Raw genomic sequence first — 12,087 nt, 5'->3', positions numbered from 1 at the left:
GATTTCCATAACTTGGAGTTCATTTCACTTAGCATCATCTTATGTGATCATATGTGCATAGCTGTTGAGCTATGTGATCCTCTGCTAGGACTATCCTAGACACTTACTAATTATTATCAATGAGGGAAACCATGGAATCTATGTCTCTTTGGTGCTGGCTCACTTCACTTAATATGATTTTTTCCAAGTTTTTCTATTTCCTTATGAATGGAGTAATGTCATTCCTTCTAATAGAAGCATAGCATTCCATTGTGTATATATACCACATTTTCTTGAACAATTCTTCTCCTGAGGGGCATCTGGGTTGGTTCCATATTTTAGCTATGGTAAATAATACTGCAATGAACATAGTTGTGCTGGTAGCTTTAGTATGGTCTTGCTTGTGATCCTTTGGGTAAATACCCAAAATTGGGGCTGCTGGGTCATAGCGGAGCTCTAAGTTTAGCCTTTTGAGGAAGCTCCACACTGCTTTCCAGAGTGGCTGAACAAGTTTACACTCCCACCAACAGTGTAGTAGGGTTCCCTTTTGGCCACATCCCAGCCAGCATCTGTTATTATTACTTTTCTTTATAATGTCCATTCTTACTGGGATGAGGTGGAATTTCAATGTTGTTTTGACTTTTATTTCTTTTATAGCCATGGATGTTGAGCACTTTTTCCTATGCCTCTTGCCATTCTCATTTCCTCTTCAGAGAAGTCTCTCTTTAAGTCTTTAGCCCACTTATTAAGGGGCAATTAGTTTGAGAGTTTGTTTGGGGGAAATTTTTTTTTTTTTTGCCAGTCCTGGGGCTTGAACTCAGGGCCTAAGCACTATCCCTGGCTTCCTTTTGCTTGAGGCTAGTACTCTACCACTTGAGCCACAGCTCCACTTCTGGCTTTTTCTATATATGTGGTGCTGAGGACTCGAACCCAGGGCTTCATGTATGCGAGGCAAGCACTCAATCACTAGGCCATATTCCCAGCCCGGGAATTTAATTTTTTTAGTTCTAAGTATATTTTAGACATGAGGCCCTTTGTCTGTTATATGGCCAGTAAAGATCTTCTCCCAACCTGTGGGCTTTCTATGTATCTTGCAGGCTTCCTTTGCCATGCACAAGTTCTGCAGTTTCATGCAATCCCATTTGTCCAACCTTTCTTGGATTTGTTGTGTTTCTGGGCCTTTATTAAGAAAGTTTTTACCTGTGCCAAGGAGCCCTACTGTTTCTCCTATTCCTTCCTGAAATATTTTCAGGGTATCTACTTTTACCTTGAAGTCTTTGATCCATTTGGATTTGATTCTGGTGCAGGGTGATATATAATGATCTTACTTTAGTTTTTTACAGGTGTTCAACCAATTTTGCCAGAACTATTTGTTGAAGAGACTGTCTTTCTTCCATCCTATACTTTAGCTCCTTTATCAAAGATTAGGTGGCCATAGGTCTGTGGGATCATTTCTGGGACTTTAGTTCTATTCCGCTGGGCCTCAGGCCTGTTCTTGTGCCAGTATCAAGCTATTTCTTTTATTACTATAACTCTGTAACAAAGTTTGAAGTTTGGTATTGATATTCCTCCTGTGATGGCTTCTTTTTTGTTTTCTGACAGTCCTGGGGCTTGAACTCAGGGCCTGACCACTGTCCCTGGCTTCCTTTTTCTCAGGCTAGCACTCTACCACTTGAGCCACAGTGCCACTTCTAGCTTTTTCTGTTTATGTGCTACTGAGGAATTGAACCAAAGGCTTCATGCATGCTAGGCAAGCACTCAACTGCTAAGCCACATTCTCAGCCGTGATGAGAAAGGGTCTCTGAAACTTCTCTGCCACGGCTGACATCAATCCATGATCTTTCAGCCTCCCAAGTAACCAAAATTATGGACATGAGCTACTAATGCATAGCTCATTTCTTAATGTAGATTTGGTTCCTCCAAGTACCCATAATTCTCCAGGAACATCACTGCTATTTTAAAAAATGTCTAAGTACAAATATTTAATCATCCAACTAGTAATGCACCAGAAACTTTGTAGAAATAATCCTAAGAAACCTGCAACAAGGGCTGGGGATATGGCCTAGTGGCAAGAGTGCTTGCCTCATATACATGAGGCCCTGGGTTCAATTCCCCAGCACCACATATACAGAAAACAGCCAGAAGTGGCGCTGTGACTCAAGTGGCAGAGTGCTAGCCTTGAGCGAGAAGAAGCCAGGGACAATGCTCAGGCCCTGAGTCCAAGGCCCAGGACTGGCCAAAAAAAAAAAAAAAAGAAACCTGCAACAAACATTGAATACATACTAAACCTCTTAGACTCTTAATCTTCACAATGACTCTAACAGGTAAATATAGATATCCTATTTTTCAGTGAAAAAAATTAAGATTCAGAGAGATTAATTTGCCCATGATTACCACTGAAGTCTGTTTATTTGTTTTGTTTTTGTTGTCAGTCCTGGGGCATGGACTCAGGGCCTGAGCACTGTCCCTGGCTTCTTTTTGCTAAAGGCTACTAGCACTCTACCTCTTGAGCCACAGCGCCACTTCTGGCTTTTTTCTATATATGTGGTGCTGAGGAATCGAACCCAGGGCTTCATGTATACGAGGCGAGCACTTTACCACTAGGCCATATTCCCAGCCCCACCACTGAAGTCTGAACCCAGGTCTGACACCTGAGGTTGTGTTCCCCAATTTCCTCAAACAAGTTAAAATTTAGATTAAATCACAAAGGTTAAAAATAGATGAGCAGCTTAACATTGGTGTGGTTTATGCCTATAATCCTTGCTGCTCAGGGGGCTGAGATCTGAAGATTGATGTTAGAAGCCAGCCTAGACAGACAAATCCAAGAGAATCTTATCTCCAATAATCATGGGGGGGAAAAGCTGGAACTGATAATATTGCTCAAACAGTAGAGCGACAGCCCTGCTCAAAAAAGTCAAGTAAGACCTCAAGACGCTGAGTTCAAGCTCCAGTACAGGAATTTAAAAGAAGACAAGCCACAGAAGAACACCATCATGCACACTTCTTACATTTCTGTCAATCCTGACTCATTCTCATTCTTGCCACCCCCGCCCAAGCCTGTCATCCAACTCTGCCAAGGGATAAAACTAAATGTGTCATCTGTCTCCTGCTTTGCATGTGTTCTTTGGAGTTGGCTGTATTTATCAGGATCATTTGGCTAACAAAAAGGCCCCTTGGAGATTGTGACAGATCAACAGGCTTATCAAGAAATCATACAACTCATACTCACTTCCAAACTTTCAAAACATTTTCATCTATATTTTCTCTTTTGAGCCTTAATGATAAGGCTATATTTTGTTTATTTGTTTTGTTTTTGTTGCCAGTCCTGGGGCATAGACTCAGGGCCTGAGCACTGTCCCTGGCTTCTTTTTGCTCAAGGCTAGCACTCTACCAGTTGAGCCATAATACCACTTCTGGCTTTTATCTGTATATGTGGTGCTGAGGAATCAAACCCAGAGCTTCATGTATACGAGGCAAGCACTCTACCACTAGGCCATATTCCCAGCCCCGATAAGGCTATATTTTACAGATGGGGAACTGAAGTTTAAAAAGGCTAATTAAAGCTAAGCACTGGTGTTTCATGTCTATAATCCTAGCTACACAAGAGGCTGAGACCTAAGGATCTAAGTTCAAAGCCAGCTCAGACAGGAGATAACATGAAACTCTTATCTCCATTTAATTATCAAAAAGCTGGAAGCAGAACTGTGGCTCAAGTGGTAAAACTCCAGCCTTGAGCAAAAAAGCTAAAGGACAGAGCCCAGAGCCCAAGCCTAGAGTCCAAACTCTACTCATGTCACAGAACAAAATGAAACAATTAAAAACAAAAACGGAGCTCAATGATGACCAAGGTCTCATTGAGACCTCTTAACTGAGGTTTTACATCCTAAAACTGAGGTTTTACCCCTAAAGCAAATGCATTGATAAAAAACAAAACAACAACAACAAAACTTACCTCATGAATCACTACTAAATGCAACATCCTATTGGAACATCTCTGGATTCTTATTCTCAGCTCTCAGCCAGTGAGCAGGTCACCTAGCTTCATCAGTAAAAGTAAGGATTCAACCAATTAACAAGACTAACAATGGACAGTTCAAGATGTTAAACATATAATCAGCTCCATTCAGCACATAATAGGCAGCCCTGAAAGTGCATATATGAGTGGCTCTACATAATCATTACATTTAACAAGATACTTTGATAAAACTTCTCACTTGACCTCCCAAACAACTCTAAGAGCCTGATTTTCTAGCTTAAAAATCCAACCAAGAAGGTTAGAAAAGTAACCATCCATGATAAGACAGGTTAAGACACAGGAAAGCCAGCCCTCAAGTCTGGGTTTTGAGATATCATTTAAATTTTCTATACAATACACCAATACCTTGAATCCCTGTGACAAACAGCAAATGCCATATAAACATTTGAGTTGAACAACCTTGTCTGAGAAATATTAAAGTAAATTACAATTTTCCTTACTGCCAGGCACCAGTGGCTCATACCTATAATCCTAGATACTAAGGAGGCTGAGATATGAGGATTATGGCTCAAAGCCAGCCCAGGCAGGAAAGTCCATGAGACTCTTATACTCTTATTTACAGTTAACCAACAAAAGGCCAGAAGTGCAGTTGTGGCTCAAGTGGTAGAGCACTAGCCTTGAGCAAAAAAAACGAAGGGATAATGCCCAGGCCCTGAGTTCAAGCCCCAGGATCTTGGCACATGCGTGTGCATCCACACCACACACACACACACACACACACACACACAAATTTTCTTCCTAGTTCCATTTCTTGTGGTTTTTCAGGATGATCTCATGCTGAACCAAACTTTCAAATGGGCATATATGCAATATCACAACTTGTGTTTTTAAGAACATACAGAAAAATAAAACGCTTAAAAGCAAACACATGAGGGATTATAAGCCCTAGGAATAGCAAAGTACATTTTTTTATGATGACAATAAATCAAGCCAATTAATCAGATGTAAATATACATAAAGTAAGTAAACTCTCTATTTTTAAATTCATCCTCAGCTCAAATGAAGAAAAAGGCAGGGAGCAGTTTTGGTATAATACTTTAGAAAAGAAAAAAAATATTTACTGCTACATATCTGTTGACTCTCTTTGGAACTATCCAAACTGGTAGCTTTTATTAACATTAGATTTTTCAGCTAACAAGGAATGATACAGTACTACCCAGAAAATAAGGGACAAATGTTTTTCATAGTTCTAAGAAAAGAAATAGTTCTGTTATCTTTTAAGAACACTTGAATTTCACTGAAGCAAGCTCTGGAGGTGGTAACAAATCACGCCCAGATGTGAAATCTATACTATGTTCAAGTTCCACTGGGAAACTGAATAGCTGCAATTTGCCTCTAAGTTTGGAATCAACCAATAAACGTTTGTGATCATAACCCCTGGCCTCCTCTTCTTCCAATAAATCACAGAAAATTGTAAAAGACATTTCAAAGCGAGTCTAAAACTTCTCAAGTTGTAGATGAGGAACTGAGGGCCAGACACTGAAACAGAAAACAACTTGCACTTACAGAAAATTTTCTCACTAGAACTCCACAGGTTCTGAATGGAAGGATTTGGTTTTTACTGTGGTTTCCTGAGACTGGGTTGGGGGTAGGGAAGGGAAAATAACTGCAGCCTTTAAATAAACCCACATGTCCAGCATTCTCTTAACAATCTTTTAGATATAAAGGGTCTCTCACGACGACTCATTCAACCCCACTAGCTCAAAGCCACATATTAGGCCAACTCTGACTGTAGTCACCATTAAACAAAAAAGCTGCTGTATAACTAACTGAAATTGATCAGCTTGTTCTTCAAGCACCATTACTCCTGAAACGCACCCGCAGACAGCTCATGAAACCACAAAGTGGGAAGAACCAGTTTCTAAAAAGGGAAGAAAATAGAAATTCTGGTTAGGAAGGCAAAAAAGGGAACTGAAAAGTTAATCGAAATTTATAAACGCAGTAGCCACTCCATAGCATTAAAAAAAAAATCTATCTCTGGCTACATAGCTCCTTCTAGTGCTAATTATTTGTCACAGTTGATGGTTTCATCTGTCTTAACATTAGCTTCTAATCTTATAAAGCATCCCAAATTTCATTTCTTCACCTTGAAAGTAAAATTGGTGTTCTCTAAAGACAGCAACTTGGGGATGGAGGCTGATGGGAAGGGAAGAAGAGGAAGTGGGTGTTAAGTGTGCATTGCCTGTCATGTGATGACCACACAGGGTAACCAGGCAAGAGGAAAGCTGGGGAGGACAGCCTGCGCAATCGCCCACCGGGAGTTTGGTGCCTGTTGGCAAGAGCTGATAGGAAACAGGCAGAGTCTAAATGGAACAACGAACAGCCTCTGTGAGCCTGACATGAAAGAGCAGATCAGAACAGCAAGACAGAGCACTGCTTATTATCACTTTATTACAGAAAGAACACAACTATTACAAGCTGATTAGAAAAATAAGCTTTCTCCCAATGATTTCCATAAACAGATAACACTAATTAAAAATCAGTAGTTACAGAGCCAAATATTTTGAGTCAGGAGAGAACTTACCTAACTGTTATACTGCATTTCCTAACCAAACTTCAGACTTTGTAAAGACTAACCTTTCCCCAGATAAATTAGACTTCATCAAATCTGCTGGTAGTTTTCTGTAGAACCTCTGATGCACTCATAATTTCAATGTTCCCTTTGAGATTAAAGGTCTGACTGCCATTCTGTGTAAATGGACTCTTCCTGAGAGCTTTGTTCACTCAATCAGGACCAAGAAGGGTAGACTTCAGAATGCCCATACCTTCACCAAAATGAATGGCAGAAAGGCGACACAAGCTAGGCAGAGGAGGCAGAGTGCTGGGGAACGTAGAATACAGAGCGGTAAAGAAATGGGATAAGGGGCTGGGGATATGGCCTAGTGGCAAGAGTGCCTGCCTCGGATACACGAGGCCCTAGGTTCGATTCCCCAGCACCACATATACAGAAAACGGCCAGAAGTGGCGCTGTGGCTCAAGTGGCAGAGTGCTAGCCTTGAGCGGGAAGAAGCCAGGGACAGTGCTCAGGCCCTGAGTCCAAGGCCCAGGACTGGCCAAAAAAAAAAAAAAAGAAGAAAGAAAAGAAATGGGATAAATGAAGCAGTTACAAAGTTCTGGGGCGGTTCAAGGCACTGACCTTCAGATTTCCGGGTGTTACAAAGATCTGGTGATCTACAACAGGCTGAGAACAGCAGCTTCCCGGAGTCACCACCAGGCACACTCAGTCCTGTGAGTGCGACTGAGCACTGCCAGTGCGGCACACACACACACACATTCTTTCCAGAGGCTGCTCAGACAACAGCCTCTCCACTGGGGCCTGTCCATTTTACAAAGCAGATGCTTTGATGTTGGGGTGGAAGTGGCAAAGTCATGTGTAAAGTAGTAGTTAGTGACAGGAGCAGCAGGAGGAAATAAAATGAGCAATAGTTCCTGGCCCTGTTAATCATAGTTTTAAAAGTTTTAAGGAAATTGTCAAATGGGTCTGTCTGTACACAGAGGAAAGAGAGGTAAGGAAATTATGTCAGCCACCACCATAACTTTGGCCAAGATATTTCAACTGTTTGTTTAAAACAGAGTTTCATGTCTTCCCTCAAAGGGGTGCTTAGTGGGGGAATGTTTTGAAGTAACCCAACTTAGCAATCAACATTAATAAAATCTTCTAGACCTGTTCAATTTCTCTCATGTATAAAGGTTATACATGTTATGATCATTTCAAGCCCTTTAAGGAAAGACTCAATTAAAATTGTGGCCTGGAAACAGTGTGGGAGTAAAAGCAAAAGGAAGACTAGTGAGTCTAAGAAAATAATATATATGAATAAACCTTAATAACAAAAATAATACACAACTGCTTATTGTGTGCTAAGTGCCAGACATTTTTCTAATGAGTTAATGCATAATAGATTTTATGTATACTCATCTACTTCTCACAACTATTATCTTTGCTGTACAGACTAGGATCTAAGACACAACAGGCGGACTTATTTCTTATTTTTTATTTATCCAAGATAACACAGGTAATAAGTAATATAGCCAAGTTGCAAATGCAAATAAGCTGGGCTCAAAGCCTCCCTATGAGCTATTACTGCCTCTCTATGGTATATAGTCTCTCCAGAACAAAATTAGGAGGCAATAGTTTTTATAAGTATGAGTGGTTATATTTGTCCTTTGTTCTCTTTGTTTTCTTGTCATTCTTTGTTTTCTGATTTTAGCAATAACTAATATTTCACTTCCACTTATGAGTCCATTATGCTATAATAACTGTAACTATAAAAATCTTTTCTATATTAATTCAAATCCCAAGCAGAGCATTTAATCATTACAACATCTATGTGAAAAAATATATGTTGTCCAAAATAAACTCAATACATTAGAAACTGTCTTTAAATCAAGAATGAAAAGCAAGCATATAAAGGAAATCTCCTAGACAGAAACAAGAAGGCTTGGGATAGAGAACAGAGAATAATCTGTTGGGTTTCATGAAGGAAGAAACCTTAGGTATATCATTAGGGCACAGGCCTCCTAAAACCATACCGTAAAAGCATCTGTCATTCTTTAGTTTTACTTTGCTTTCTTAAGGTTGGTTAAATGTCCATATGTTCTCATAAGCCAGGTCTAGGAGATTTTCTAAAAACCTTTTGAGGCTGTTCATTCTCCAATTCCTCATTTATTTTATAGCTTTAACAACCCCACCCCTATCCCAGATCTGAGCCTTTGCAGACCATTCACATACATTGATTACAGGAATTAAAATGGCTTAAAAAGAACAGCATCAAGTTATAAGACATGAGAAGAGAACAAGAACTTCTGGTTTTTCTTGGGAATTGGATCCTGTCATATTACATGGGAAAAAAAATACTTAAACAGTACTTTATTTCCCTAGTTGTACAAACATATGCAATGTCTCTAATAAAGCATTATTGTGTGCTGCAGATATGTTCATTTTACACTGTTTATATAAAAGGTATAAAAATACTAGATATCTTCGGTACAGTTGAGGAAGTACTATTGCTTCTAAAAATACATATTTGAAAAATAAATTACTGTATAACGATTTTTGAGTAATAAAGAGCTACTTCACTCATTTCTATGATGAAGGCTATTAACCGAAACACCACTTTCTTTTTTCAATTCGGTATACAAATTACAAAAAAGGATGAGCTCTCTGAGGAACAAACTATGGATGAGTGATGATTGCCCCTCAAAAAATCGTGATTTTAAATAGACTTTTAAATTTTAAAGAGACTGAAGAAAAGAGCTAACAAATTAGTAGATAAAATAAAAGAAACAGAAGAATATTCTTTGACATATGGACTTTGAAAAATGAATGGTTTCAGATTTCCCCTGAAGCCTGTTTTTGCAACCTCTTCCTTTGAATTCAATACATTACAAATGACATTTCATTCGAAATTAACCAGGAAGACTGAATAAATCCAGAAGTAGCTGCAGATTTAAAACGTAAATCAACTAGCAAGATAAGAAGCTAAAAAATATGGTAGGAATGCTGGGTCTGGCTGAGTGAAGGAAGATGTGGTCCTGACATAAATTAAGCACCAGTGTCATAAAGCCCCTCTCAACTCCCCACTGTGAAAATGTAGTGTGCACAATTTTTTACCTCATGAAACAGGAGGACTTTGCAGTACTCACTCCACCCCCAACTGTACCCACTCCACCCCACCCTTTAGCACTGGATTAGCTACCTTATCCAGACTGCATTAGCACAACTTTGTTTTGAATACTCCTGCTTTAACTTCCAGTGTCTCCAGAAGACAGAAAGACCCAGAAAGATAAATCCAAGAGTACACCCAAGTTTGGCTAATACTAGAACGGAATGTGGTCACACCAGATCGGTACAGGTACAGAATATTAACCGATAGGAGCTTGGGAAGTCACTCGGTGGTAGAGCGCTTGCCTAGTGCACAAGACCTTTGGTTCAGTTTCCAGCATCATAAGGAAACAATGAAACTTCTTCTCAGAACATTAGCCATACATCTCTACCTCTACTGTGCAAGTTTATTTAAATGAAAAGAAGATATAGGTGAAAAAAACACACTAAATTGAAAATGCACTTCTCCTACATGTGTTGCAACAATTGTTGGGGAGTGGGGAGGACTGAGAAAGGAAGATGCCCTAGTTGTACTGAAGCAAGGAGCCAAGACTTTTCTAACGTTTTTCTCAATTCAGAAGTGTGCCAATTTTGGAAGAAAAAAAAAAAAAGAAGTGTGCCAAAGGTTGAACTGCTTGTCCCCAAGACAGAAGTGTCACAATGTTTCAAGTATTTTGACCTAAACAAAACATCTGCAATGTGCTTCTCAGCTATTGGAAATTTTGTCACAACAGGATGTAGATGTCCAGGGCAGAGTTGGGATACCAGGGTCAGAAGGTCAATTTTGAAGGAATAAAGTAGAACACATAAATAATACCGTGACAGTGCTTGCAAGGGCTCACTGTTGGACACACGTAGAAGCCAATACTAGGGCACCATTCTTTTTTGTTAGTTTTGCAGAGGAAGACTTATTTTGGATGGACTGGCAAGGAAGGAGGAGGCACTGCTCAAATTCACCCCCTGGATGGGCCTGTGGCTAGGGAATGTATGGTCTGGGTTGAGAGAGAGAGGGTTGATTGGTTATATGATCCAGAATGTTGGTGCAAACTGCTAATATCATATTAAATGGAGAGAAACTTAAATCATTCCCCCTAAACTCAGGAACAAGACAAGGATGCCCACTCTCCCCACTTCTTTTCAACATAGTGCTGGAATCCCTAGCCATAGCAATAAGGCAAGAGGAGGACATCAAAGGGATCCACATCGGCAAGGAAGAAATCAAACTATCCCTATTCGCAGACGACATGATCTTATATCTGAAGGACCCAAAAAACTCAGTACCCAAACTCCTACACCTAATAAACCAATTTGGCAAAGTAGCAGGATACAAAATCAATCCACAAAAGTCAGCAGCTTTTCTGTACACCAGAATGTTGGTGCAACAGTTCAAACCCAGCAAGTCTCTCCAGATGGAATTTGGGTGAATGTTCTGTTCTTCCCTCATTTCTACTCTAGTTCAAAGGGCTCGGTTCTGTTCCCATGTTCTGGCCCTCGAACTTTTTGGTTCCGAGAGCCTCTCCAGGTTATTTTAAGGGGGGTGGTCAGGGTTCTGTGCCTGCATCCTCGAAAACATCTTGAACAATTTTATGTGTGGGGAGGGGGGGCTGGGGAGTTGTTTCATGGTTGGGTTTCAAAGTCACATCATTTCCTGTAACTATTAACACACACACGCACACGCGTGGCCTAGCCACTGCTCTGGGGGGTTTGCGCAACCCCTCCACCCCCCTGAGAAGTGCAGACCAGAGAGGGGAGGGCGCGCCCCTGCTCCCCACCCCCGGCTTCGGGGGAGGGGGCGGTGTGGTTCATTCAGAAGGGGGGCAAGGACGCACAGGGGGCTGTGGACAAGTTAAGAAGAGAGAACTACGAGGAGGGAGGGAGGAAGGAAGGGAGGGAGGGAGGGAAGGAAGGGAGGAAGGGAAGGAGGAAGGAAAGAAGGAAGAAGGGAGGAAGGAAGGGAGAGAAGGAGGGAGGGAGGGAGGAAGGGAGGAAGGGAGGGAGGAAGGGAGAGATGGAGGGAGGGAGGAAGAAGGAAGGGAGGAGGGAGAGAGAGAGGGAGGGAGGGAAGGGAGGGAGTGAGAGAGGGAAGGAAGGAAAGAGGGAGGAAGGAAAGGAGGGAGGGAGGGAGGGAACGCGGTGGAAGTCGAAGCTGGCCTCCCCTGTGACGAAACGGCCCCGCGGGCCTCGGCGTTCCCCGCGGCCGGGGCCGCTCCCCCCCCCCCCCCGCGGCCCGCCGCGGTCCCCCCTCCCCCGTCCCCACTCGGCCCGCCGCGGTCCCCCCTCCCCCGTCCCCACTCGGCCCGCCGCGGTCCTCCCCCCCGTCCCCTCCCCGACCCGCCGAGGTTCCCCCCCGTTCCCCCCCTTCCCCGTCTCTCCCCCGGCCCGCCGCGGTCCCCCCTTCCCGGTCCCCCACCCCCACCCCGGGAGGCCGGGGCCCCGGAGCCGGCCTACCCCCCCCCCCCGCGGCCGGGCC

General features: G+C 42.2%; 1 protein-coding gene across 4 annotated transcripts in view; it reads right to left on the bottom strand.

The window, feature by feature from the left end:
- Positions 1–12,087, bottom strand: part of Sort1 (sortilin 1) — a 93,227-nt gene that overhangs the window by 80,760 nt on the left and 380 nt on the right. The window lies entirely within an intron of this gene.

The sequence above is a fragment of the Perognathus longimembris genome, chromosome 15 (assembly GCF_023159225.1).
Source record: "Perognathus longimembris pacificus isolate PPM17 chromosome 15, ASM2315922v1, whole genome shotgun sequence".
NCBI lineage: Eukaryota > Metazoa > Chordata > Mammalia > Rodentia > Heteromyidae > Perognathus > Perognathus longimembris.
The sequence above is the reverse complement of the archived record's forward strand: the minus strand, read 5'-3'. Positions and strand labels throughout refer to the sequence as shown.